The sequence below is a fragment of the Felis catus genome, chromosome C2 (assembly GCF_018350175.1).
Source record: "Felis catus isolate Fca126 chromosome C2, F.catus_Fca126_mat1.0, whole genome shotgun sequence".
NCBI classification, from domain to species: Eukaryota; Metazoa; Chordata; class Mammalia; order Carnivora; family Felidae; genus Felis; species Felis catus.
Window position 1 is genome coordinate 82574437 of NC_058376.1, and position 27011 is coordinate 82601447.

The 27011-nt window shown below is 49.4% G+C and overlaps 2 long non-coding RNA genes across 3 annotated transcripts; both read right to left on the reverse strand.

Moving 5' to 3' along the window:
- Window positions 1–2359: 2359 nt before the first annotated feature.
- LOC109503537 lies at window positions 2360–23078 on the reverse strand. Of its 2 annotated transcripts, none has more exons than XR_006585203.1 (2): window positions 22631–23078; window positions 2360–4306 (listed from the first exon to the last, which is right to left on the reverse strand). It is a non-coding gene; the product is annotated as an uncharacterized LOC109503537 (long non-coding RNA). The 2 variants fall into 2 exon arrangements; XR_002745331.2 differs by lacking the exon at window positions 2360–4306 and adding an exon at window positions 7831–7976.
- A 10-nt stretch (window positions 23079–23088) lies between these two features.
- LOC111562259 lies at window positions 23089–25602 on the reverse strand. Its single transcript, XR_002745333.2, has 3 exons — window positions 25301–25602; window positions 24620–24995; window positions 23089–23148 (listed from the first exon to the last, which is right to left on the reverse strand). It is a non-coding gene; the product is annotated as an uncharacterized LOC111562259 (long non-coding RNA).
- Between the last annotated feature and the right edge of the window lie 1409 nt (window positions 25603–27011).

A 27011-nucleotide genomic window follows, 5' to 3' on the forward strand; every position in this document is an offset into this window, starting at 1 on the left:
GAGAGAGAGGGAGCGAGAGAATCCCAAGCAAGCTCCGTGCTGTCACAAACTGTGAGCCAAAATGAAGTCAGATGCTTAACTGACCGAGCCACTCAGGTGCCCTGTGGTTTTTAGTTTTTAACACATCACTGACAGCCGTTTGGAGGATGAACTGGCAGGGAGGGAAACCAAGGGTGGGAGGCCAGCTAGGAGCTACTGCAGTGGTCCTGGCAAAAGCTAAAGAAGGGCCTACCGGGGCTCTGCTCATGGGATGGGGACAAGAGAATGCTTGGAGGGCACCGGCTGAGGTAGAATTTTGACCCCCAGCCAGAAAGGAGAAGGCAGAGAGGAAGCTAGGGATCTTCGAAGTTTCCAGCAAAGGGGACACAGGGGAGGAGGAGGTATTTAGAGGAAAATACCAAGCACTTTGGGTTTGACATATCTATGGGACTTCCTGGGGGTAGAGCTCTCTCCCCCAGGGCCCCTCTTCAACTCCTGGCAGGTGTGGAGGCCTAGAGAGGGCCCAAGTGGCGCAGAGAAGGCCAGGAGCTGGCAATCCCTAGGGCTGAGCAGAAGCTGGGCATGGGTCTGATCTATTTACGGCTGGTTCCAGCTCCTAAGCAAGAAAGGGGTAAGGAAACATTGCCTGGTGACCTCTCTTGACTATTGCTTCCTCAGTGTCTTCTCACCCACGCCCCCTACACACACACACACACACACACACACACACACACACACACAATTGGGTCAGCAACACACCAAATGTTTCAAGCCAACCAACAAATATTTTCAAATGCAAATTCCCTTCCCTGGTCCCCACACAACTGCTCTCCGAGCAGCTGGAGGTGTGAGGGGGGAGGGGGGGTGGTGGTGGGGAACAGCAAAAATAAATCCCATTTTCTGCTCCTTTTCAGGGCCGGGCTACAATCCCCTACTAGCTTCCCTCCCTCTCCGAAGATGAGGGATTCGATTGGTCTCAGGTTTGGCTCTGTCTCACGGGGAGGGTGATGGGCAGGGCAGGGACTGAGCTGGGGGGGGGGGGTGGAAGTGTTCAGTGACAGGGCTAAGAATAACAGCCTCCATCAGGCCCGGCACCCTCTTCCACTTGCCATGGCTCAGGTTGTTCCGTGTGTGCAGGAGACAGACAGACAGATACAGGGTGTCTGCACAGGGCCGTGTGTGTTTGTGCATGAGACAAGGACCAAAGCTGGGGGTGGGGGGCGGGGGTAGAGCTGACAGGCAAATGGCTCGGACGTGACCGGGAAAGGCTGGAGACAGAGCAGCCCTGTGTGACAGCAAGCCAGCCGAGAGAGGGAGAGAGGGAAAGCACCAGCCAGCATGCTCTGTGTGTGTGTGTGTGTGTGTGTGTGTGTGTGTGTGTGTCAGAGGCTGGAGTGGGTGAGGGGAGCATGCTGTGGTGAGAGAGGCTGTGGTGTGGGCGAGAGAAGACCGGACAGGCAGGGGAAAGCTGGGTCCCAGTGTGCGTTTGAGTGGCCACGGTGGGGGAGTGGCAGGGGAGGGCCTGGCAGTTAAGCCTCTCTCTGCCTGGAACCATGAAGAAGCCACCCACACGGGGCAGTTGAGGTGCTGCCTTCTCCTCTCCGAAGGGCAAATGAAGAGGGAACGTGTGGTGTGTGCTCGCTCATGGGTGTGTCTGAGGGTATGGAGTCTGTATTTCGCGAGGGTGTGTCTTGTACGAGTGTCAGGGTCTGTGTACCTGTATCTCTGCACGACTGTGCGTTAGAATGGGTCTCTGTGTATAGAAATTTGTATACATGTCCGTTTGTGTGTGTGTGTGGTCTTTAGAAGTCTTGTGTATGAATGTGTAAGTCTGTGCGTGAGCACATATGTGTATGCACACGAGAGTGTGTGTGTGTGTGTAGCTATGAGCCGCAGAGGGGTAGGGGTGGGGTCAAGAGCCTGCTGCACTTCCTGCCCTGCCCAGGATGGGGCGAGAAGAACGAGCGCCAGTGTCTGCTGACCACGATGAGTCCACCCGGCCACCTCTACTGTTAGCTGGCAGGGCAGCGATGCCTCAGTTTACCCAAAGCCCATGTCGGGGGAGGGGCATACATTGGAATTTCTGTATGGGAATCACGAATGCCGTGGAAGGTTCTCAAAACAGACTTACGGTGCCTTCTTTGTCGAGCGGTGCGTCGTGTAGAGCGTGGTGCCCCAGCCTCTCGTCAAAGCAGCCGCCTGGGAGGATGGCGTCTTCCCAGGACTTTCAAGGTCTGGGCCCCCCGCCTTGCCTTCAGCGGCCAGGAGGGTCCACCTAGCCCAGGTATCCATCCATCTGTAACATCACCTAGACGGGTTCTTTAATTCACGACTTTATGAAGCCAACTAAATGGTTCATTGAGAATGACTAAACTCAACCTTGGAAAGAAAATCATAAACATTTTACTACCTGGCTAAGCCAAGCATGATTACATGTGGAAACTATGGACGCTGCTCAGTGGGATTTTGATATTAATTTCCAATTTCCTCTTCACTGAGGAACTGTTGAAAAGCCCGTCTCTGTGCTATCCAGGCGAGAATCCCCATTCCGCACACCGTCCGCGCACACTCCGCTGCTCCCCGCCCTGTCACGCCGTCCCCCTGCCGCGCCACGCTGGCTCTTCTGGAGGTCTGCCTTGACCCGCAGCCTGCAAGGGTGTGCTCGCTCTGGGTTAATTTGAGTGCAAGCTCCGTCGGCTGTATTAAGGAAAGCTGCGTCAGCTGGCCATTCTCTCTGAAAACAGCGGTAGCCTCTGTCACAAGGGGTCCCTCCCTCTGTGGGCTCCCTGCTGAGCCACTGCTCTCTGTCCTGTTCCTAGGCACGGGATGCCTGCCCACTCGGGCCTGTCCTTTCTGCTCTGCGCACAGGGGCCAGCGTTGCATGGAACAAGTAGCTTCAAGTGGGAAATCACTCTGGGGTGGGGTGGGGGGGCCAGAACCCGGTTTGGAGACAGGCACGCACACCTCCATTTATCTCTCAGCCCTGCTGCTATGTGACTCTGGGCAAGTTAGTTATCCTGTCTGAAAAAGGTATAGTCATACCCTTCTTGAAGATACGAAAAATGAAATAACATATTCATATATAAAGGCCATGCACCTAGAAGGCATTCAGTAAGTGATACTTATCACCATTCTACCAACAGAGGGGATTTGGAGAACATCCACTGTTCACCCAGCTTTGGCTGTACCTCAGATCCCCTGGACAGCTGTTTGAAGTGCAGATCCCTGGGCCCAGGGCCTCTGCCTCGGTAGGTCAGGCCTCAGGCCCTCCATGTGCTCTGGCTTCAGGATGCCAGACAGTTTATGGAAAAGGCTGGGCTCTGCCCACCTCCCTCCCCCTTGCTTGCATTTCAGAGGCCCTAATGTGCGCCAGCTCCTGGGGACCCCATCGCAGGTGAGGGCCCTATTGAGTTTGACATCGTCCTCACCCGAGAGCACCCTGGCGGCCGCTTTGGTTTTGATTACAGGCGGCCTGGCACCGGGTAGCCGTGGCCTGTTCACCTGAACTGCCGGCACAAGGCACAGATGCTAATTACACGGGTAAGTACTTACAGATTTCCCAGGAACAACAAAGATAATTTGTTTGCTGCATGGCTTGTTAGGAGGGAAGCCGGGCTCTGGTGGCTGGGTGGCTTGTAGATTAGGCCCATGGCCTTTCACCTCCTCCTGCCCTTGCCTGCTGGTTCTCCCAGCTGTGCTGATTAGAAGCAGGAGAAATTAAGATCTCTCCCTCACCACCACCCCCCCCCCACCCCGCCACAGGCTGGAGGAGGTGGGGGGAGGGAAGAGAGATCTGGCTGCGAGGCTAGGCCAGGCTGAGGACATCTAGCAGGAGTCCCGCCTGCCCAGCCTGGAGCACGTGGAGACAGTGCAGACAATGAGCCGGAAGCAGGGCTTTTTCTCTGGGTCTCCCTGCGGACACACACAACATTGCTGCCATTGCTGGTGTGCGATGCCAGCAGGCAGGCCGGGTGGGGGGCAGAGGAGGGATGAGAAGGGGTCATGCACAAGGGCTGTGGGAGCTGGGGCAGCTGGAAGAGCTGGACAGGGAACTTCCTGGGGCTCCCACAAACGGTGGCAAGAGGGTGGCTGCCACGGGGAGGGGCACCCCCTGCCCTGGCCTTGACTGTTACGGAGTGGGCGGTAGTAGCACTCTATCCAGCTGAGAACAGGGTCGTGCCAGATCTCTGGGTCCGAACGGCATTGTGCACGAGGAATTTCGCCATGGAAATTAGCCAGAGCCCATCTGCCTAAGAGCAATGCGAGAGGCCCCATGAGAAGCCAGGCATCGGGGCGGGAAGTCGTCTCTCTCCTTGCTTCCTTCTGCCTGAGGGAACAAGAAGGATGGGATAATTACTATAATTATTATTAATGTTGGTATCCCTTATGCGTTTATGTGTCTTTATGGTTTTACACACTAATAGTCACTATTTATCAATGGCCTACTATGTGCCAGACAATGAAATGGGTGCTCTGCATATGTGATTAGGCCTATAATATAGAAGCCATTAGCTCCACATTACAGATGAGGAAATTGTTGCTGAGTGAGGTTAAGTACCTTGATCAAGGTCACACAGAAAGACACAGAACAAGGATTTGCACCCAGGGCCCCAAGTCTTCCCCTGGCCTCAGGTGACAGGCATCCCTTGATGGACTCCTCCCCTTTGGGACACTGGGGTGTGTCAGGACCAGAATGCAGGTCTCTGCCTCCCTAGCACATGGCTTTCTCGGAGAGGCTGGTAAGTGGAACAGACTGGGGACGGAGAATGAGTTATGTGTCCCCTGTCAGGTGTGATGATGAGCAGCCTTACAGGGGAGTCCACCCTTATTCCGGGAAGGTGGAAACCGCATCAGAAAAACCTTGCTATGTTCCAGTGAGAAGAGCCCACATCCTGGGCCTCACACCCCTCATTTCTCTGAAGCTGCAGGTGACTTTGCAGATAGATGGAAACTCTGTATGGGGGCTGGGAACCTGGTCCCCCCCCAGTACAGAGGCCAGTCTGGGGTGGGCATCGGTATGGGACCTGAGCAGCCAGCAAGCTGTTGGGCGGGGGGGATGAGATCAATAAAACGACCATGCCAACCTTTTGATCACCTGCGCTCCATGGCCCCGGACTTGCTCTCACACTGCATCTATTTATATCTTTTCATTCTGGTTTCACTAAGCATCATGCCTCTATATCCCCTTGAAAAAATGTTAAAAAGCTGCTACTTTGGGAGAATTTGTTCAAGGCAAGTAAATTCTGCCCATGGCCACCCCCTTCTACCTCACCACTTCTATTCCCAGGCCTAAGACTTCAACCCCTTAGCTGTTGAGAGAGAAACCTCTCCTGACATCATTAGTGTGTCCAAAACAGCCGTTTGCACATATTTGTGTTCCTTCCAATTAAGGTGATTCATTAAACCTCTGGCAGAGTTCATTTTTATTCCTTGATAAGAAATTTCAAATAAATACCTTCAGTCATGGAAAGAATCCTTTGACAGAGCTCATGTCCTAATTTTGGCTGATGGAATGTAGTCCTCAAATCATCAGCTGGGGATGTGCAGGAGAGACCTGGGGGCAGTTCTGCAGACTTTGTGCAAGGGACGTGGGCAGGCCAACTTGACTCTGGTCACTTGGTGGGAAGCAGGGGAGCTCGCACTCTAGCCTGGGGGGCCTGGGGACAGCACCCAGCTCCCAAGGTTTCAGCAGGCCCCGCAGGCCCTGCAGCCCAGAAGCGGAGGCTCCTTTCCCTCACCTGTTGTGGAGTGGGGTAAGCACCAGCCTCAGCGAACACTGAGTTGCTACCTGGATACAAACCAGCGCTGTATTTTCTGTTCTGAGTGACTGGGGAGGAGTGCCATCACTCCAGGCACCAGGCCTCCACAGAGGAGGCCACGTGGCTACAGAAACACACCTTGACGGAGACTCGGCATGCTGAGTCTATCCTCAACTTTGCAACATGATGATTTGGGCTCCTCGATGCTCCTCTCTGAGCCTTGGTTGTCTTCAAATGGAAGACATTTCTCAGGCACCTACCATGTTACCAGATTTGCACTTCTAAATCTTACCAGCAACCCCAGTTGGCCCCATTTTACAGATGAAGAGATTGTTGCTCAGAGAGACGGACTTGACGAAAGCCGTATGACTATAAGGGAAAGATCCAGAATGACTCCAGGACTCTTGGCTCAGGATTCTCTTGAGACCTCAAAGGGCACCAGTAATCAGCATTGCCTGAGCACAAGGTCCTGGCCTGGTGGCTCTCCTGAAAAAACAAACAGGGCTCAGGCCTCCAAGTCTGAGGCCCACTGGGAGCACCCAGAGCTAGAAGGGGAATACCACCCAGACTGTGGGTGGGCAGGCAGTAAATGTTCCGGGCTGCAAAAATCCACCACTCCAATTCCAAGAGACAGCATTGAACTCTAGTGGAACAGGACTAGAATCTGAATGCCAGGTGCCGAGGAGATAGGACAGGGTGGTAGAGTCCTAGATCTATTAGGAAGCATTTGACTACAAGCAACAGAAAATCTAACAATGGTTTAGTCAAATAAGGGGTTGTTTCTCCCAGAAAACAGGAAATTCGAGGTAGGTGGTTGATGGTATTAATTAGCCACTTAAATAGTACTATCAAGGATCCAATTTCTTTCTGTCTTGCCTTTCTGCCACCCTCACTATGTTGGCTTTTTGTCCTCATGCTTGTCTACCCTTATGATATTAATGCGGCTGCTGTAGCTCCACACATTACATCTGCATTCAAGGAAAGAAGGAAGGAGAGATGGTACCAATGGCATTTCCTCCCATAATCGGGAAATCAGAAACCTTTAGCTTCCCAGTTGAAAGATTTGATAAGCAGGTTGAAAATGAAGAAGAAAGGAAGGAAGGAAGGCAGGGAGGGAGGGAGGAAGGAAAGTAAGAAGCAAGGAAGGAGAAAGGAAGGGAGAGACCTGGGGGAAGAAAAGAAGGAAGAAAGGAAGGAAGGAATTCTTCTCAAAGCCTCCCCTTACATCTTTTTGGACAGAATGGAGCCATGTTGTCACTTTTAGCTGAAAAAGAAGCTGGGAAGCAGATTATCTGGCTTTTACCTTCTATGGTGAGAGAAGAGCAAGTAAGAAGGAGATTGAGAAAAGCTATTGGGTTTACCACCAACAGAATCTGCCATACAACTCTCCATCTTGGCCATGTCATGGCATTCAAGGGATAAATCACACAAGTCTGTCCCAGTCCATGCACCTTTACACATGCTGTTTCCTGGAATTGGGACCCCCCATCCCATTTCTATACCTCTCATATTTGCCTAACAAAGCCCTCAGTGTATTCTGGAACTATACTTTGAGAAGCAATTTGGCAACATGTTTCAAGGGCCATAAAAGTGTTCATAAATTTTGACCCAGTATTTCCACTTCTGAGAATTTATTTGTTCCAAGGAAATAACCCAAGGGGTGGGGGGAACTACATGCTCCAGGCTGTTCTTTGCAACTTTAGAAGTAAGAAACAACCTAAAGATCCACCAATAGGGGAATGGGTAGTTAAATCATATAGTACACTCATGGCATATTGCACAGCCATTAAAAGTGATCGTTATAAATTTCACTTAGTAATATAAAAAAGGACTATGATATAATGTTACATTAAAAAACAAAACATATAGGAGCGCCCCTCCCCCCCCCCCCCCCCCCCCCCCGCTCAGTTGGAAAAGCATGTGACTCTTGATCTCAGGGTCATGAGTTCAAGCCCCACGTTTGGTGTAGAGATTACTTAAAAAATAGATTTTTAAAAAAACCTTAAAAAAATACATATAATCAAATACATTATTCAAACTGCATACTTGTCTTAGACAGCCCAGGCTGCCATAACAAAATATCATAGACTGGTTGGCTTGAACAATTGAAGTTTATTTCTCACAGTTCTGGAGACTAGAAGTCCAAGAGGTCAAGTTGCTGGCAGGGTCCAGGCAGGGTGAAAGCTCTCTTTGGGTTTCAGATGGCTGTCTCCTCACTGTGTTCTCACAAGGCCTTTCCTAGGTGTGTGCAGAGAGAGAGAGAGAGAGAGAGAGAGAGAGAGAGAGAGAGAGAGTTCTGGTGTCTCTTCTCCTCCTTATAAGGGCACTAATCCCACCATGTGGCAACACTCTCATGACCTCATCTTACCTCCCAAAGGCTCCATCTCCAAATAGCACAACATTTGGGGGTTGGGCTTCAACATAAGAATTTTGGTAGCATACAATTCAGTCCATAGCAATACTTACACTTATGTCTGCCTTGTGGACAAGGACTTGAAGGGAATTCACAAAAGTCATTGATTTAGGGTGATGGGATTATGGGTAGTGTTTTTTTTCTCTCTGTCATTCAAAATTTCTGTAATGGTCTTATGTAGGTTTTTTTAAAGTTTATTCATTTTTGAGAGAGAGCACAAGCACAAGTGGGGGAGGTGCAGAGAGGGAGAGGGAGAGAATCCCAAATAGGCTCTGCACTGTCAGCACGGAGCCCAATGTGAGGCTCGAACTCACAAACTGTGAGATCACGACCTGAGCTGGACGCTTAACCAACTGAGACACCCAGACGCCCATGGTGTTATGTAGTTTTTAATATAATGCATGTATTGTGGGGTAGGATAAAAAATGATCCATCTTTTTTGATGTGGCCTCAGCTCACATGCCGCCTTCTCTAGAAAGCCTTCCTGGCTTTTCCCCAAAACACCTTTGCTGAAGTTATTTTACTGGACCATGTGCTCTTCTGGAGCAAGGGCCATGAGTAATTCTCCTTTGTTCCTGACTACGATAGACCAAATGGCATAGGCTGAGAATTCAGACAAGGAGCCCAGTGTTAGGAGTTGGAGAAGGGTGGGTGATGTGTGCAGTCAGGAACCAGGCATGGGATTTGAGCAAGAGGAACACCAGCAGGTTCAATCTTGAACACAAGGGACACAAACTGCTGGGCACTAAATAAATCCAGTCTTTCTAGTAATTTTAAACTTAGTACTAGTAGGAGTAGTAGGAGTAGTAATACATATATACATACTCATTGTAAAAAAAATTAAAATGTTTCAGATAAAGCCCACCTTGCTCTTACACAATCCTACCTCCTTCCCCAAGGATTGTCAGTTTGGTATGCACCCTTCCAGAATATTCTTACTTATGCACATAGTTTCAAAGCAAGTGCCTGTGTTTACATAAACGGAGCCAGATTGTTCTGTGACTTGCTTCTCTCTCATTATGAGACCTTTTCACTTCAGGATGCAGAGGTCTGCTTCATCTGTTTGAACATCAGAAAACCATCACTAATGTGGATATTTAGAAATGTATCTAGCTCTTTCTCTATTAATGAGCATTTGGGCTGTTTCTGATTGTTCACATTTCTGCCACTGCCATCCTGGCCCCTGTGACCGGGCGGGTGTCGTCATGCTCCTGGAGCATCTCTCCAGGCAGAGGTGTGGGATCGCTGTGGTGGAGAGTCTGGACACTGTGCATTTTCACAGGCGCTGCCAGACCACGCTCTATAAACACCCTGACAACTTCCATTCTTACCAACAGCGGAAGAGGTGTTTGTTGCCCTTAAATTGTTGCCAATGGTAGCTATTGAGAATCTTTTTAAAATTGTGCAGATCTGATGGGTGAAAAATGTTAACTCAGTATTGGTTGACTTGCATGTCTTTGATGACTAGAGTGGCTGAGCCTTTTAGACACTTAATTGGCCCTCTGCAGTTCCTCCGAGGGGAGCTGTCTGTTACCGACCATCGCTCATTTTTTCTAGGGCGGTTTATCTCTTGCTTTATTTGTGGGAATTCATTACATATCCTAAATATGAATCCTTCCATTTTTTCTGTCTTGCAGATGCCTCCTTCCAGTGTGTCACTTGTCTTTTAACAGTATTTATGGTGTCTTTTGTCATTCAGCAGTTTCAGATTGGGACATAATCAATGTTAGCAGTCTTTTCCTTTATGGTTTCTGTGTTTTATGTCTTGCTAAAGAAAGCCTTTCCTACCCCAAGGTTATAAGCAAATTCTCCTATATTTTCTTTTAATAGTTTTACAGCTTTGTTTTTTCACTCTGAGCTCTCTAATCCATCTGGAATTTATTTAGTGAGTAGTATAAAGCAGGAAGCAACTTTCTGCTTTTTCACAAGGATAGCCAATTGTCTCCACAGAATTTATTGAAGAGCGCATCATTTCCCTACCATTTTTATTTTTTTTAATGTTTATTTCTTTATTTTGAGGGAGAGAGAGAGAGAAAGTGAGCATGAGCAGGGGAGGGGTAGAGAGGGAGAGAGAGACTCCTAAGCAGACTCCGGCTGTCAGCGTGGAGCCCAACACAGGACTCAATCCCACCAACCGTGAGATCATGACCTGAGCTGAAGTCAAGAGGTGGGCACTCACTGACTGAGCCACTCCCTACTGATTTTCAATGCTACTTTACCACACCGGATTCCTCTTTATACAAGAGCCCTTCCTACACTCTGTTCTGTGACCTTGATCCTCATGACTTGTCCCATGTCAGCACACCACCATTTTAATTCGCACAACTCGGTGGTGTTTTATTATCTATAGGGCATGTCGCCTTGTTGTCCTTCTTTTTCAAGTATTTCTTGGCTATTCCAACTGTTATTCTTCTTCCACATTAGTTTTAGAATTGGCTTGTTAAATTTCACACACACACTCACAGGGACAAATCCTGTTGTGATTTTGATTGGCATTATGTTGCATTTATAGAATTATTTGGGCAGAAGTGATATCTTGGGCAGAACAGTATCACATGTTCTCACTCACGGGCTCTGTCTACTTACGGCTGCTTTTCTGTCTCAGGCCTGATTCTGAGCCAACTCCACTGCTTCCTAGCTCTGTGATCTTGGGGGTGCTCAGCCTCTGAGTCCTGGATGAGGCAGGAGTACTACCTCCTGTCCCAGAGCTGATGGAGGACTGACTGAGAGAAAGTGTGTGAAAATACTGGATCTTGAGCATTTTATTTAAGTTGACCAACCCAGGACAGTGAGTTCTTTGGGTGGGTGTGTGTTTGTTTGTTTGCTTGTTTGAAGTGGGCTTTACACCCAGCATGGAGCCCGATGCGGGGCCTGAACTCACAACTCTGAGATCAAGAGGAGAGCTGAGAGCTGAGATCAAGAGTCGGAAGCTTCACTGACTGAGCCACCCAGGTCCCCCAACAGGGAGTTCTTTGAACAGTCCTAAGAGGAAGAGGAGAACACAATGTTTTCATTTCATTGGATTCAGGGGGTTTACAGGGTGGAAGGTCGGCATGGAGAGACAGTCAAAGAATGAACATGTTGAGCAAGCACTGTGTGAGGTACTTTACATATATTACCTCATTTGTCCTCAAAACAAGCTGGTGAGGTAGGTACTATCATCTTCTTTTTATAGCTGAGAAAACGAAGACTCAGACAGTGACCTGTCTGGACTGAGTCAAGGCTCTACTAAGCTGCAACCTCTGTCCTGTCCTGTCCTTCCTGGTCTTAAAGCCAGTGCTGCTAAGAGGGTCTGCTGAAATCTAATGAGCATGGGATAGACTTAGCCCCAAGACACACACGTGAGCATTCAGCACTTAGCACCGTGCCTAGCACATATTAGGAGCTTGTTGAATTAGACTGGGGCAAAGCCCAAATGTTATCATGTGAATGCTACGGATAGTACAGTAACTGCTAGACAGAAGAAGAAAAGGATCTGTGGACTGGGGAAATCAGGGAAGGCTTCCAGGTAGAGGTGAGATTGGAACTTGGCCCTGAGATATATAGAGGATACAGACAAACATAAAACAAAACAAAAACAAAAAACAAAAAAAAAAAAAAACCCCAGAGCATTCCAGAATCAGAGCTAGTGTGGCCAATCAGAGCTAATCGAAACCGACTGGCTGGATAGGCAGTGTGAACAGAGAAAGGCATTTGTCGATGACTAAAGGCTTGGTTAGGCTGGGTGGTGTCTCCAGGCTGGAGCAAAGCTGGGAGGCCAGAGGTCATGGACTTGGTATCTTCTAGATGCATCTAGTTCCCCACAGTGTCCTAAGGTGAAGCCTCACTCTCCACAGGCAGCCCTCACGACCCGTTGCCATGGCACCAAAACACACAGACCAGTGTGGGAAGCCAGCTGGGAGGGGCAGGAAGGGGCTGCTTTCCCCATGCACAACGCCTGCCCCACACTGCATGCTGACCCCATCTCTTCACTCTGACTTTGACCCCCTACTCCATGCATCACTGGGTATACATTTGGGCATCTGGGAATGAGCTGTGTTTCCTTAGGGGGGTGCCTCTGCCTCTCTGAACTCAGGATATATAGTTTCCAGGTAGGCACAAATTCTCCTGATCACAGCACGGTCCGTTTTGCTGTCACTCAAAACTGCCTCACGGCATAGCCACCATTAACACCTTCACACACTCTGAGAGGAAAAGAGAAATAACCCAGTACATGCCAGGTGCTTTATATACACACTGCCAGGTTGAGTTTAGGGGTTTAAAAAACCAAAGCACATCAGTTCAGGTCCTCTAAGAAGCCAGACCCTGAGGTGGGATTAGATATACATGAGCTTTATTTGTGGAAACATCTGTAAAAAGAAAAAGAGAATCGAGCCAGAGAAGCACAGAGCTGTCAAACCATGACATGGGTCCGACCTCTGTGAGGGACAGAGGGAAGGAAGGACTTTCAGATGAGCAAAGTCTCAGATTACATCATGATTCTAAGGAGGATTCGGCCAAGCCAAGAGAAGTCCCTGAGCTAAAGTCGCCCCCAGAGGAGGCCTGCATCTCTCAGGAATGGGCCTGTCTTAGTGCCCCTGCTGTGCTCAGTGCTCAGTGAAGGGGGAGCAGCCCATGAGAAGTGTGGCCACAGCACCAATGCACAGCACCCGGGCTCCTTGGTCAACTAAACTCCCTGCAGCTGAAGATCCGAGTGGCGCATTTTCATGACTGCCACCCAAAGCAATGTGGCACTACCACTTTCTAGATTCTGACATGACTTAAGCCCAAGAGAGGCTAGACGTCAAGGCAGAAAGAGGAGCTTGGGCAGACCTCACTGTAAGGCTCCTGCACTTACTAGCTGCATGATCACAACCAGGTTTTTCACTCATCTGACTCAACTTTTCTACAAAATAGGGTAACAACAACCTTTTTCGTGGGTTGCTAAGAAGATAGTCGAGGGCCCAAAACCCTCTCTTCCCCAGCTCCACTGGGGGGAAACTAGATGCAACTGACTGAATGAGAACCTAGGTCAGAGGCCCAGAGAGGGAAGCTCCTTCCTTTTTCTGAAGGGAGGGTCAAGAGGTCAAAAGACTGAGAAACCAGGATAGAAAGGAAAGCCTCCCTGAGGCCCAGTCAAGGTAGACAGAGAGGTGGTATGGTCATTTGCCAGGAAAAGTACAAATTCTCCTGCACCGTCTGGATACTAAGTGCTTCCTAATCTCATAAAAATGTACAGGTTCTGCAATTATCTCAAAATAATAAGTTTATTCACAAGATGTATTAGTTAAGAATGTGTTCAGCTGCAAATATCAGAAAAGCCAACTAATTCTGTCTCCCCCCCCCCCAATAAATTGTGTCTTAAGCAAGCAGGTCATTTAATTACCTCACATAACAACAGGTTGGAAGGGGGGGGGGGGTCTGGGGTTTGTTTAGTTCCTCCATAATGCCACGATGCGGGATCCATGTCTCTGTGCTTCTCTTGACCTTTGTCTCATGGTCACAAGATGGGTGTCACAGCTCCAAATATCACACCCTCATAAAATAGTGTCCCAAACAGGAGGAGAAGGAAAGGTGTACAAGGGGCCACTTTTTCTTCTCTCGTTTCTTCTTTTCAAGCAGACAAACTTTTCCAGAAGCCCCCTAAAGACTAGTCCTTTGTGTCTCATTGGTCAGAAGTAGACCACTCCTCAACCAGTCACTGGCAGAGGTATCTCTGGGCACATGGCTCCTTGAACAAGACCAAGGTCTGTTAGCAAAGACTGCAGGGTTATTCCCTCTTGAGGAGGCAACAAGAGCATCTTCCACAGGAAGAATTTCTAGAAACAGAATGAATCTTTCTATCCTTCTGAGCATAGCTGAGGGGTTGCACAATTATATAAACACATATAGTGTAATGGGAACAACGATAAATAATGTACATGACACAGGAGTCAGGCTAAGAAAGGAATCCATTCAATCAATGCAGGGCGGGGGTTCAGGGGTGACTAGAATAGTGGACACAGTCCATTACAGTGGAGCTGACAGACTCTTTGTCCTGAGGGTAGGAACAGGTCAGAGAAACCCTCACAGAATCTACGTCTGAACAGAGCACTGCCAAATGAGTAGGAGTTCCTAGGCAAACTGAGTTGGAGATGAGCAGACGCAACCCATGAAAAGCTATGTGTGTGCAGGTGAACAAATGGTTCAGTATTCCTAAAGGTTAAAGTTGAAGAACGGGCAATGTGTAAGACGAGGCCAGATCACGCAGGGTCCGGGAATGTGGATCATGAGGAATAGTCATTCACTAGCCACCGAATAGCTTTAAGCAGGAGATTGACTGAAAGAAACATCCTCTTGTAAATGATTAGGACATGACAACATGAAGGGATCTCAAAAACATTTTGCTAAGCAAAGAATACAAACCATATAATTTCATTTACATGAAGTCTATAGAAGAGTCAACATTCACCTCTGATGAAAGCAATCAGTGGAGTGATGGGCCACAGGACAGGGGCTGACTGAGAAGGATCACAAGGAACTTGAAGGGATGATAGAATTTTTCTGTATCTTTATCGTAGTGGTTACACAGATGTAATGTATTCATTAAAATTTGTCAAACTGTATGCTTAAAATATGTGCATTTTATTGTATGTAAATTATACCTCAACGTTAAAAAAAAAAGTATTGGGGCGCCTGGGTGGCGCAATCGGTTAAGCGTCCGACTTCAGCCGGGTCACGATCTCGCGGTCCGTGAGTTCGAGCCCCGCATCAGGCTCTGGGCTGATGGCTCGGAGCCTGGAGCCTGTTTCCGATTCTGTGTCTCCCTCTCTCTGTGCCCCTCCCCTGTTCATGCTCTGTCTCTCTCTGTCCCAAAAATAAATAAAAAACGTTGAAAAAAAAATTAAAAAAAAAAAAAAAGTATTGGTGGGGTGCCTGGGCGGCTCAGTCGGTTAAGTGTCTGATTGTTTCGGCTCAGGTCATGATTCCACTGCTAGTGAGTTCAAGCCCCGCATCAGGCTCTATGCTGACAGTGAGGACCCTGCTTGGATCCTCTGTCTCCCCTTCTCTCTGCCCTTCCCCTGCACATGTGCCTGCGCACGCTCTCTCTCCCTCTCAAAAATAAATAAACACCTTCATTAATTGATCGATTAAAAGTATTGGTGAAAAGTATCCCGGTGGGTGGATTCTAGGAGGATCTGGGGGTGGGGAGCCCCTGTAAAGGCTGTGGGCACAGTCCAGGAGGAAGACCCCAGGGCCTGCACTGAGGCAGGGAGTAGGAGCAGAGGAGGGGCAGGGCTGAGGGGAGGAACGAGGCTGTTCGAGGCACTGGATTTGAGAGGGGCGCAGGAGGGAACGAGAAGACTTCCCTTCTTGTTATTCCGGCTTCTCGCTAGGAAGAAGAGCATTAGTCACTGAGACAGACTCCAAGGGAGTAAGGAGGAGTGAGCCCAGATGTGGAAACACTTGAGCTAGTGATGGGGATGTCTTCGGGACATGGCTATGTGTGGATTTAAATTTCAGGGAAGGGGATGGGCCGGAGAGAGTTTGGTTCTCAAACGTATGGAACGTGGTCATCCGAAAGGACCAAACTGCATGGGAAGAGGTGGGAAGAGGCAGGAGGCAGAGAGCCCTGGGGAGTTCCAACATCTAAGTACTAGTCAGAAGAAAAGGTTCTAGTTCAGGAAACTGTGAAGGACAAGTAAAACACAAGAAAAGGGCTGAGGTAGCAGATGTCATCACAGGGGCCAGAGGGAGGAAGGTCAAGGAGGAGAGAGTGGTCAGTTGTATTAAATGCCTCAGAAATGTCCAATAGACTCAGAGAGATGTATGGACGAATCTGAGACCCACACACATGGGTATAAGAGGCAGTGTTCAGACTCCCATTTCCTGACTCTTGAACCAGGGCTTCCTATAGCCTTTGAATCACTGGGCTCCAAAGGAACAAGGAAAATGCAGGAAAATTAGGGCACCTGGCTGGCTCAGTCAGTGGAGCGTGGGACTCTTGAGCTCAGGGTTATGGGCTTGAGTCCCACGTTGGGTGTGGAGATTATTAAAAATAAAATGAATGAAAGAAAGAAAGAAAGAAGGAAAGAAAGAAAGGAAGGAAGGAAGAAAGAAAGGGGGAGGGAGGAAGAAAGAAAAGAAAAGGAAATGCAGGAGAATCTACAAAGGCCCCTCCTCATTTTTTTTCAGTCAGCACCGCCCATGGAGCCTCCATGTCTAAATTGTGGCTCCCTAGAGCAGTGGAGTACCATGCAGCAGTTTTAAATAAGAAGGGGGACCCGTATGTACTTCTGAAAGACGCCCACATGGCTGACTACATGTTTTGTTAAAGGAAATCATGCATCTGGGAGGATGAACCTCAACATGTCACCAAGGTTAATTCCGAATGGTGGGATCACATTTGATTTTTGAAACTGCTTTTAAATGTTTGCTAATCTGTATTTTCCTTTTTTTTTTTAACATAAAAGAATTTAATCTAGAGTGTAGAGGGTGTTTAGCTGGATCCTGGGGGAGAAGAGAACAGCCCCGTCTCGGCAGTGGGATGTTCAAAAAGGGGTTCATGGGTTCCCACTGTCATAGCCACTATGAAAGGCAAGGGATGAGGTCCCAAGCTCCTCTCAGGGATGCAGGGACACTGGTCAGCCAGGCTGAGTGCAGAAAGTCATCACTGGGGAGGCAAGTCTGAAGACCACAGCAGAGGCCTCGGAGCGCTGGGCCTCCTGCAAGATCCACCCAGACGGGGGGACCTGGGAAGACTACGGGCCCTCACAGAGTACAAAGGCTCCGCCTGCCCCACATGGCCCATCCCAGACATCCCTCTCTGCTTCTGCTTATCCTGTTCCACCTGGAATGCCCTTCTGTATCCCCGTTCTTGGCAAACATCTTGCTAACTCCAAAGACCCCGCTCTAGTATGGCGCACAGCATACCGTGCACACGCCAGTGTCTTCATGCCTCACAACTGCCACTTCTATGTAGTTGCCCTGATCTCAGGTCTGTGTACCATACTAGCCGGTGTGACCCCCGGGTCGTCCTCACCCCGACTCTCAGGAAGACCCATCTACCCTGCGAACCCGCAGCTGTCAGGGCCCCAGACAAAAATAGAAATTCTAGAGGGAACGAGGGAGTCTGAGAATGAACAAATGGGTCCTTGCACAGGGAAAACCCTCCACGTTAACCAAACACTCCTGGTAAGCGTCCACACCCAAACTCGGGCACCAGCCACCCGATCCAGGTGCTAGTCCCCTCCCCCTGTGGTTACCCCAGTATGTGTCCTGGGGAGCAGGTGCCAACTAGGTATGGCACACACACTAAAGCTGCTGGAGAACGGAAGGGCATAGGAGAAAGGTGACCACTGCCTGAGAGAAAGGGAGGAAAAACAGGAACTCAGGCAAGATGCAGAAACTGGCCCTTTCTAAAAGCTTTCCGCACCAAGCTTTGGGAGCCAAGATGAAAAGCACAAATACTGAGTTTAAGAACCAAAGGCACTCTCTAAGGAGAATTGGACATTTCCACATAAGGCAACAAAATTAGGAGAAGAGAATGAAACTCTCCTGATGCATAAACCAGCTAAAGGAGGCCCGGAGATTACTTGCTAGTTATGCAGCAAGCTTCCCAGAGAGCTAAAATGAAAATGGCCGTGCCAAAGAAAGTGGAAATCAGGCCAGGTTACGAAGGAGGGGCACATACAAAAAAAAATAACAAAAGCCTGCGCAGATAAAATCGGAAGAGTCGTTCAGAGAAAGAAATGAGATACAACTTGCACAAGGCGGCAAAAGAATGAGAAAAACATTTTCTAACTATAACAGGCCAACGCAAGGGGATAAGGAGATTGCTGGCTCCTTTTGAGTGGGGAGAGAAAGCCTATAAGCAATGACACTAAAAAAGCAGAGGCTTTTATTTTTTTTCTTAGCCTAAAAAGGTCAGCTGTGATCTGAAAACTGAAAGAGGCACCGCATGGGATCATGAGAAGGCAGGAAGCCAAGGGAAAAGGGAAAGAACTTGTGTATTCACATCCACAGGCCCTGATGACTTACATGCTTAGGTACTTAAGGAATTGGCCCAAGGTGGAGTCAGCTCACTAGCTCTCGCTCTGAGGGGATTTATGGAGAACTGGTGAGGAGCCTGGAGACCGAGGGAGACCCAGGCAGCCTGTCCTTGCCTCTTTTTAAACGTAGGGGAAAGCAGATGTCTCTGGAAGTGCGTGGCCCATCAGCCGAGCTGCTATAATAGAAAACTACTGGGACACGTCGTCAAAAAATCAATCTGCAAACACTAGGTCATAAGGAATTAGGTAATAACCAGCACTGCTTTCCAAAGAACACATTCTGTCAGAGTAATCCAATTTCCTTCCAGGACAGAGTGATGGGCCTGGTAAATCAGGAACGGCAAGAGACACATCATCGTCCTTAACTTAAAGAACACGGCATTTAATTTCATCTTCTATGAGAAACCTCAAAAGAAAACCTGGGGAAATGGGGTCAACAGTTGGGCTTTCTGGGTTTGGACAAACGACAAGAGGTTGAAGGGTTAACCCAAAGAGCAGTTCTTTATATTCTATGTAGTGTAGACGGATTAAAATGGGCAGAGGTAGGGGTGGGCGGTAGCAGGCGTTGGAAGTACTAGGGGAGGTGAGGGGTGGCGATCAGGGGCGGTGATCATGGTGGAGTTGGTCCCGGTGTTCCCGGAAGTGGTGAGGTGACGGTGGAGGAGTTAAAGGTGATGATGCTGGTGGAGGTGGAAGTATGGTCATGGTAGGGGTGGTCATGGTAATGGATGTAGTGATTGAATGAGGCCATGGAGATGGAGGTCATGGTTGAAACAGAGATGGAAATGCTAATAGCAGTGGGGGTGGAGGTGGTTGTTATAATGGAGATATTGATAGTGGAGGGGATAGAGGTGATGGTGGTTGTGGTGTTGACAGAGGTGACAGTGGTGGTGGTCATGGAAATAGCAACCAAACCTAGACCAGACGTAGTAAATCTGAGTTTCACAGCCATGCTGTTTTTAGCCTTTAACTGACACCCACAATAGGCTGTTCTTTCCACATCTTTGCTGAAAGAAGCTGGCACAAGACCCTAGGCCATTCTGGGTTCAGCCCCACTCTGACCACCTCACTATTACCCCATTAGTCCTGGGGCAACGAGCCCCCTCTGCCCAGATAGGATGGGTGACCACAGACCCTAAGAGGCCGGTGTGAAGGGAGGATTTCCTCCAGCCCAAAGAGGTGGGCACAGCCTGAGATTCCCTGCCCCCTCCCCCTGCAAGGAGAGGAAAGACTTCTAAGGCCAAGTGGAGGCAGGCTGCCCGTGCCCAAGAGCCCCCCCTGCCCAGGAAACTGTGCAAGCTAGGGTCTGGGCGGGACTTTTGCGGGTTCTGACTTTCACACCTTTTTTGAATCTGAGTTAGATTACTGTAGGCCAACGACTAGGGGTTGGGAACAGTGGGCTAAAGACCTCCCTCCACTTTGGTTTCTGCCAGGATGTGGCTGTTCTGTTGACTGGAAATAAAATTTAAAAAACTCCAGGTCTGTGGGGCAGTGTGCCTCTGGAGTCCCGGGGGCTGCAAGAGAGGTGGGTTGCTGGAGTCGGCATAGGCTTCGTGGCGTGTATGGTGCGAGAGGGGGTTGCCAGCATGGGCTGGACTCCCTGAAAACATTCTCGAGGCTGCAAACTTGGCTCCAGATTGAAAAAAAAAAATTCTTGCCTACCTCCTTGCTGTCTGTAGGACCCTAACTGGCTGTGTGACCTTGGGAAGGCCCTTGAGCCAATTTGGGATTCATGATGTTCTCTTACATATAAGAGAACTAGCAAGTTAGATGAGATAATCCTTATATTTTCAACTATAGGTCTAGTACCCTAAATGTACTTCACACCTCAGCTCTGTCCCCAAGCCCACCCTGCCCAACCCTCTCAAGGCCCAGCTCAAAGCCACTGCCACTTTTCTTTTTTTAAAGTAAGCTCTCTACTCAAGGTGGGGCTTGAACTCACGACCCCAAGATCAAGAGGCACAGACTCTACTGACCGAACTAGCCAGGTGCCCCTCCAAGTCACTTCTGTCACAAAGCCCACCCGTACTCAGCAGGCACAAGTGACCAACCTCTTCCTCTGTTACACCCTGTAGGTTTTTCCTACCCTCTGTCTTGAACTGTCAGACAGGAGGGTGCCAGGCTCAGTGCCTTCACCAGCTTGTCTGGACCTCATAGGCTTAAACCTCCTTCATCTCCTGTCCCTCTCAGCACCAGCACGCGTCTGGCACACAGGATACTGCAAGCATAAAGGGCAAGTGAATTTTCCACCTGAAGAAACTGAGACCCCAAGTGACCACATGACTGAGACTAGAACCCAGATCTGTCCCCAGCACATTGGCAGACATGACGCCATAGTAAAAAGCTCACGCCACAGTGGTCCTTGCACGGAGTCTCCCAAACTTGCGAATGAACAGACCTCTTAAAAGGGAAGGTAATTCTCACAGATCCCATCTGCAAGCTCCCAGCAGCTCCCAGCAGCTCCCAGCGGCTCCCAGGCCCATGTTGGTGCACACCAACTGAAGGAACTGAAATCCTAGTCCATGAAAATGTTTAACTTCAGAGCCCTGTCCTTATAATTGCTAAAATATTTTAATACCAGTGGAATCCAAATTTTAAAAGTATTCAGAGAACTTATTCTGAGGATAGATACCCTAGTTTGTGACACACTGTCCTAGCTAACAAACTAATTCCCAGAAAGGTGTGAATGACATATACCCTCTTCACTGTTGCTAGGTCCCAGGGTACTTTGCATTTTACATGTACCTTTGGATCATGTGGCCCGGTAAGGTGAAAAGGCAGTCTTTGGGTCACCCAGAATGGTAGGAGGCTCTCGGAACCCTTTAACAGCTCTGTCTAGGACAGCAGTTTATGCTAATATGCAGGTTGGTCATGTATATGCAGTGGGGGTGTAGAAGGGGAAAAGGGAAGGGGAGAGTTTCCAGGTTCTGGTTATAGGAAAAGTATGGCATGCTCAGATTCCCCTTCCAAACTGCCCCTCCGTGTCCCAGTCAGCCCTGCTGATGAGGGAGTGCCTTTCCCAGCACTGCATGTGGGCCCACACGTACCCCACAGCCACACACACACACACACACACACACACACACACACACACACACATATTCTCCCTCCAAGTTGCACTCACATGTGCTCTCACCTCTACAGAGATGAGGCAAAGCCTCCAATCCCCAGAGAGGACCAGGAGTCTGTCTAGGAGATGTGCTTTGTTCTGAGACTTGCCATGTAACCTTGGGCAAGTACCCTCTCTGACCCTCCATTTCTCCATCTATGATGAGAGATTCAGATTGGATGGTTTCAGAGATACTTCCAGCCCTGGCTGTTCTGTGGTCGTGGATTTCTCCTCTCCTTACATTGTGAAAGGCCCTGGGGTGATGTGGAAGGGGCAGGAGCTTTTGATTTATATGGATCTGTGTGTAAATTCTAGTTCAAATTCTTTTTAGCTGCGTGATCTTAACCAACGTATTCAGCTTCTCTGAACTTCACCTTCTCATCTTTAAATTAAGGGTAACACTTACTATTACATACGCTACTTGTAAGCATCAGAGACAAAAACAGTATGCCTGGTCTGCTCTCAATTAATGGTGGTTATTATTGTATTAGCTAATGAAGGCCATAAAAGGTCATATGTGGTGGTTGGAAGCATGGACTCTGAAGCCCTGTGGCCTGAGTTCCAATCCCACCTAGCCACTTTAAAAAAAAAATTTTTTTTTAATGTTTATTTTTGACAGAGAGAGAGAGCATGAATAGGGGAGGGGCTGAAAGAGAGGGAGACACAGAATCCGAAGGAGGCTCCAGGCTCTGAGCTGTCAGCACAGAGCCCGATGCGGGGCTCAAACTCACAGGCCGCGAGATCATGACCGAGCTAAAGTCGGAAGCTTAACTGACTGAGCCACCCAAGTGCCCCCCACCTAGCCACTTTTAGGCTGTGTGACCTTGGATAAGCAACTTAACTCTATGTTTCCATGTCCTCATCTGTACAGTGGGGATCATAATTATACCTATCTCATAGAATTGTTGCAAGTATAAAATTATTTGATAAACTGAAACACTTAGAGCAATGTCATACAATAAGCACTCAAAAAAAAATATCAGCTATGGTATTATGAACAGGCTGGGGACAGAAGTCCATATGGATCTGGGGAGGGTACCGCCAGCACTTTATATCTACTCCCTCCCCACCTTTGTTGAGTCTGGAGTCCCATTCTTTTCCCATCATTCACTCCCCAGCCTGAGGCTCTCCCAGCTTTCATTTCGCACCCACAACCCAGTAACCCTCATCTTCCCTGTGCCCTCCCTGGAACCTGCCCTCCTCTGCCCCACGTGGCCTGTTAGCCTTCACCAGTGGGTATCTATCTGGCTGCTGGCCATGAGACCCTAGATACCCAGACCTCGCCCAGAGCTCTGGGGGTCCTGATCGACCCGGAGCATAGGAATGTGCACAGAGAAAGCAATTCCGCTGCTTCCCTTACCTAGATCCTGAGAGCATTCATTCACTGGCATTAAGTTCTTCCTCAGGGCTGCCCTAAATTTGCTACTCATTCTTGGGCTCTTCTTCAGGTCTTCACAAACGATGCTTTCTTCTGCTAATGGGCCTGTGGCTGAGCTGTATAGACTCAGGAAAATAGAAATGAAAACCAAAGTGAAAAACTCTTTTTGTCCCACCAGGTTGGCAAATCTGTATATATTCTATGATACCCAGTGGCAGGAATGTGAAAGAATGAGCACCCTCATATTTTGATGGAGGGAGTATGAATTGATATAGCCTCTTTGGAGGGAAGTTTAGTACTAACTGTAAGAATTTAAAACAAGCATATTCTTGGGGCACCTGGGTGGCTCAGTCAGTTAAGCGTCCGACTTCGGCTCAGGTCACGATCTTGCAGTTTGTGAGTTTGAGCCCCGCGTCGGGCCGTGTGCTGACAGCTCAGAGCCTGGAGCCTCCTTCGGATTCTGTGTCTCCGTCTCTCTCTGCCCCTCCCCCACTTGTGCTCTATCAAAAATATATAAAATGTAAAAAAAATAAAATTAAAATGAGCATATTCTTGACCCAATGATGCCACTTCTAGGAACTTATCCTATAGAGCTGGCCAAATGCAGGATTAAAGGAGAACAGCATTACAATGTGTGGATCCAGGAAGAGAACATAATTGGGGCTAGTTCTGCAATCTACTAATGGTACTTATGCCGATAACTGTTCCCAAATCACCGGTCTCTGAATAATAAAGCTATAGAAATACTTCTGTTTGCACAAAGATATTCTTACGAGGATAGATGTGCACTACAGAACTGTTGTGACTGCAAAACTTTGGAGTCAATATAAATGTCCAGAGGGAGGGGACTAGATAAATAATAAGTGGAATATCTATATAAAGGAATACTATACAACTTTAAAAAAGTATATAGACATATATATATATATATATGCATGGAAATATTAGCAGAAAAAATAACACGTTGCAGGACAACATATATGGTTTGATCTCATTTAGGGAAAGAAAAAAAAACAAAAACAAAAATCCCCACCCTTTCCCCCTCCTCTCAGCTGGGTGGAGGCTTCCTGCTAAGTTCAGGCTGGCTCAGGACAGGCTGCCCTGGGTCAAAAGCCCAGCCTCTTCCTTCCAGCCAAATGGGTCAGTGCCCCAGGATGGCCACACCTGGGGAAGGAAGCACTGTTGAGGCCCCAGGGTCAGGTCTCTTGCCCCATGGAGCACAATGGAAGCAGCCTCCATTCTAAAGCAGACAGACCTGGGTTCAAATCATGTTCATCAATTACCAGCTGAGTGACCTTAGGCAAGTTTCCTCACCACTCTGAGCCTACATTTCCCCATTTGTAAACTGGGATGCTAACACCTGCTGCACTCTGTAATGGGAATTAAATGAGGCAATGTATAGACGGGTGCAAGACCATCTCAGTAAATGCTGGCCCTCTCCCATCCCCACAAAAGCTTCTTTTACACTGCTTTCAAATTCCTGCAACCCAGCCTCAGCTGTGACCCTGCTCATCAGCACTTCCGTCACCCCCACTCTACTCCTGATCCGGTCTCCATAGTGGACTCTTCCCAGGTCCACTTACTCCTCACTCAGTGACAACACTGAGGCCTCCTCCAACAATGAGTTGAATAAGACCAATTAAGACTTCCCTCAGGGTTGAAATATCCTCTCCTACCCTCCCCCAAATGTGTCTCCTGTTCTTCCGACATGTGCCCCAGCTCTCAACCCTCACCGGCCTTCAGGACATGACCCCATCAGTCATCTCCCCTTTCACACGGCCATCCCTCCCTGCCACCCCAACCTTATGATTAAGCTCAGGTGGGTGCCACCATAAAACACCCATTTCTCTACCCTGCTCCCCACCCCATCTCCCTGTCTTCTTTAACCACAGTGTCACCTCCTTCTGCCTTCCTGCCATCTATTCGGGGACTTTTGTTCAGCCTCCCTCCCCTGGCCCGCCTCATTTTCACCTCTGGGCAACGGTGGAGACAGCCATAGACCCCTGGAAACGTGCTCCTGGCTTTTGCGACTCCGATGCTCTGCACCAGCCAGGATTCTTCTTTCTGCCACACACCTCACTCCTCCTGCAACCCATCTCCCCTCTAGCCTCCGGGAGCAACCTGACCGCCAGATTTCCTCTCTTCGCTGAATGATTGAGCTTGGGAAAAAAACGTGACCCGAGTTGCCGGTTTTTCAGAGAAAACTCAAGTCCCCAAGTAACTTCCCCAAAGCCACACAGCGGGTGAGCAGTAGAGCCGGGTAGTCTTTAATCGTGGAATCAAGTGCTTCCGGAAGTTTCTGGCTCTCCGGAACTTCTTCCCTTCAATTCTACACACTTTCTCGGCCCTAGAAAAGTTCAGCCAGGTGCATATTAGCATAAAAACGTCCCTAATTAGTCTCCATTTCCGCCCGGGTGGGTCAACCCAGCCGCCAGGATCCCAGCCTCTGGCCCGGCACCCCTTCCCAACCTCCCCGGTGCCCAGGAATCTCCGAGCACCTGCCCGGAGAGTGGGCGGGCGGCGAGCGCTGAGGCCCGGCCCCTGCAGCACACTGGGCCGGCCTGGCCCCGGACGCCCACCTCCAGCCCCTCTCCCCCCGCTGCCAGGAGCACGCGGCGCGCACCGCCTGAGCGTGGGAGGGGTTGGATTGACCTTGGCAAGAAGCAGCGAAGCCCTCAAAGGCCCCGGCCCCTCGCGGCCGCTCCGGCGCCGGGGCTCCAGTTTCTGCTGCCACCATCTCTGTTTCTCGTCCAGCCAGGGCCCGGGGGAGGGGTGCTGGGAGGAGCCCGGCCCGACCCCCGGCAGCAGCGCTTGGCTGCCGGAGACGAGATCTGATGAGAATGTCTTCCTGCAAATTAAGCCTTCTCGGGACTCTCCATCCGGTGCCGGCAGCAAGCCCGGCGCGCGGGGAGCCAGGCTTGGGGGGCGGCGGAGGGGCCGGCGCGGGCGCAGCAGCGGCCAGGGCTCAGCACCCCACCCTCTGTCCCCGCCCCCTCCCGCCTGCGCTCGGGGTCCGAGCGTGGAGCCCACCTACCACAGCTCCCTGAAAGAGGGCAGCTGTGCCTCTCTCCTCTGCCCCGCTCGGGCCACCGAAGGTGTTCAAGCACCCTGTCTCCTACCCTTTACCCGAGGAGAGAAACCCTCCTGGGTTCCGGTCCTGGCTCCAACCCCAAGCTAGCCGTGGTACTCGGACAGTTGCTTCTCCCTTTCCCCAGGCGTAAATCAGGGGCAAGAGCACCCTTTGCCTTCCGCTCTGGTGAGGATTCATGATCCCGCCTGCGAAGGACCCGCCACAGTGCCCAGTACAGAGTGAGCCTAGGGTCCTACCCGGCTTCAAGCCCTGGAGCTCTGGGACCTCCTCCCACCTCCATTGTTTGCACGTTAGCTATCTGCGTTTTTCTGTGCAAGGGAAGCTAAGTAGAAGAGTCTGCAAGGAGTGTGAGAATTTCAGGTGTATTTGGAAAAATAAGAGGTAGAATTTTGGAACACATTGCCATCCTAGAAAAATACTAGACTCCGAGATTTTCTCCAGGAAAACAAAAAGCGATAATGAAAGATCTTCACCTTTCTTTGGCTGTGAACCTATGGGCGATAAATCTCATCGTTGTTTAATAACTTACTTTTATCCCCCATTTTACAGAGAGGGAACTGATTCCTCAAGATTACACAAGTGTAGGGGCGCAGTCGGTTAAGCGTCCGACTTCAGCCAGGTCACGATCTCGCGGTCCGTGGGTTCGAGCCCCGCGTCAGGCTCTGGGCTGATGGCTCAGAGCCTGGAGCCTGCTTCCGATTCTGTGTCTCCCTCTCTCTCTGCCCCTCCCCCGTTCATGCTCTGTCTCTCTCTGTCCCAAAAATAAATAAACGTTGAAAATAAAATAAAAAAAAAAAAAGATTACACAAGTGTTTAAACAACGGAGTTCCCAGTTGAACACAGCTCCTCTCATTCCAAGTCCTGTGCTCTTTGCTAGTCCATGTCTTTGGACATGACTATTTTGTACTATTTATAGTTTCCGGAATTATCACTTTTTTCCTTAGTATTGGCGAATTAAAAAAAAAAAAAAGACTCCAACCTGTTTTAACTGTGCTAAAAGGAAGACAAAAAGCAAAGTGGGTGTCTATACTTGCATCTGGGTTCAAAATAGGTGACAGGGTGTTGGGGTGGGGTCTGGTGAGCAGAGTGGCAGGGAAGTGGAGATCCCAGGAGCCAGCGTGGCAGGGCATCTAGAGAAGCCGCTGGGGATCCCCTCTGGCTCTATGAAGAGTCGGTGCCTCCAACCCAGCTCTCCCACTCTTCCCACACTGGGGATCCAGGTCAGTCGCAAGTGCCCAGCCCCAGGCCAGCACAGCCCTGCAGTGGGAAGGA